The 2,009-nt window shown below is 38.8% G+C and overlaps 1 protein-coding gene across 1 annotated transcript in view; it reads left to right on the top strand.

The window, feature by feature from the left end:
* The window catches only part of LOC144243564 (phosphoglycerate kinase 1-like), a 22,914-nt gene that overhangs the window by 7,545 nt on the left and 13,360 nt on the right, over nt 1-2,009 (top strand). The gene's annotated exons all lie outside the window — the stretch shown is intronic.

Genomic DNA, 2,009 nt, shown 5'->3' with positions numbered 1-2,009 from the left:
CTAAATAAAATCAGTTTTTGAGAATTTTGATGTAAAGGAAAGGACTTCAGAAGTATTTTCAGAATATTTTCAGTCATTTTAGGCTATTCTAAATATCTTGGCTCCAAAATCAGGAGCAGAAGTTTTACATGATAGTATTGCTCTTAATGCTTTTATTNATGCTTTTATTTATTTTGAGGGAGAGCGAGACCTTGTGAATGTAGGAGGGGCAGAGAGAGGAAAGAGAGAATCCCAAGAATGCTCCATGCTGACAGCACAGAGCCCGATGCTGGGCTCCATCCCACAAACTGTGAGATCATGACCTGAGCAGAAATCAAGAGTTGGACACTTAACCAACTGAGCCACACAGGCGTCCCCCTTTTTTAAATTAATTTTTAATTTCCAATGAAGGATTTGAGCTGGAAAGGTATTTTCCAATGATCTAGAGCAGTGTTGTCTAATAGAAATATAGTATGAGCCAGATATAATTTAAAGTTTTCCAGTTGTCCCATTAATAAGGTACAAAGAAACAGGTGAACTTAATTTTAAATAATATATTTTATTTAAACAATTAAAGGGACATTAAGCATTTTTGGTAGTAAGTCTTATAGATCCAGCATGTATTTTTACAGCACTTCTCAATCTGGACTATTCACATCTCTAGTGTTTAAGAGGCACATGTGGCTAATGGCTATCTATTGGACAGTACAGGTCTAGATCCAGAACACTTTCAGATATTGGCCCCAGAGTAGTCTGGCACTCTACCAAGTATATCCCTGATGCACCATAGTGGAAGTTCTTTGTTTTATATAAGGCAGCTCTGACCTTTCTTGATTTTCATTTTCTGCAGCACACAGAAAAGATAGGAAACAGGCCTATCAAGTTATTCTATGAAAAGGCAGATAAACATGTCTTGAGTACATTTTTTCATTTTCAGAAAATCCATGGAGTTCACAAACTGAAACATTAGAAATAATAGAATTTGCCAATAAGGGATAGCCCTGAACATTAATTTGTTTTTTGGGGGGGCAAACTATGTACCTAATGAAGATTTCTTCTTTATTTGGTATTAGTGAGTTTTTATATATGTCAAATAGCGTAAGATATTTTAGAAACATTAATTGATTTTCTTCATTATCAATTTTAACTTTTGAAAGACTGGCAAAAATGGAAAGCTAGTATCAAATCTTTAACAAAAATTTAACATGTTTAAAGGAAGTTTAATAACTTTTTGGTTAAACTATAATGTAGATAATGTTATTTACTATGTTCTATATAATTTTTTTTTCCTACAAAAAAAGGTGCCTTAGGATCTATAATGGTGCAAAAAAGTTACTACATATTTTAGGGGTGCCTGGGTGGCTTAGTCGGTTAAGCGTCCGACTTTCGCTTAGGTCATGATCTCGCGGTTTGTGGGTTCGAGCCCCGTGTCGGGCTCTGTGCTGACTGCCAGCTCAGAGCCTGGAGCCTGTTTCAGTCTGTGACTCCCTCTCTCTCTGACCCTCCCCTGCTCACGCTGTCTCTCTCTCTCTCTCNGTGAGCAGGTAAGGAGCAGAGAGAGAGGGAGACACAGCACATACTCCAAAGCAGGCTTTAGGCTCTGAGCTGTCAGCACAGAGCCTGATGCGAGGCTTGAACTCATGAACTGCAAGATCATGGCCTGAGGTGAAGTTGGACACTTAACTGACTGAGCTGCCCAGATGCCCCAAGATTTGGGAAGTTTAGATTTCTTCCTCAGTCCCATAAGAGGGATGTTTTGGGGGTAACCTAAGACCACCCACATGTTTGGTGATTCACTAAAAGGACTCACAAGACTTAGCATATAGTTCTCACTGATAAGGTTTATTATTTCAGTAAAAGAATGCATGACAAGATCAGCAAGGGGAAAAGACAGATAAAATCTGAGAAATCCGTGCATGGGCTTTCCCTTCAGCAGTAGAAAATGCAGTAGTTGTAGGCATTTTTTCTGCCCAGAAAAGCCCATTAGAGATTCAGCCTCCAAGATTTTTATTGGGGGCTGGCCATGTGGG

The sequence above is a fragment of the Crocuta crocuta genome, unplaced genomic scaffold (assembly GCF_008692635.1).
Source record: "Crocuta crocuta isolate KB4526 unplaced genomic scaffold, BGI_CrCroc_1.0 scaffold918, whole genome shotgun sequence".
Taxonomy (NCBI): domain Eukaryota; kingdom Metazoa; phylum Chordata; class Mammalia; order Carnivora; family Hyaenidae; genus Crocuta; species Crocuta crocuta.
The sequence above is the reverse complement of the archived record's forward strand: the minus strand, read 5'-3'. Positions and strand labels throughout refer to the sequence as shown.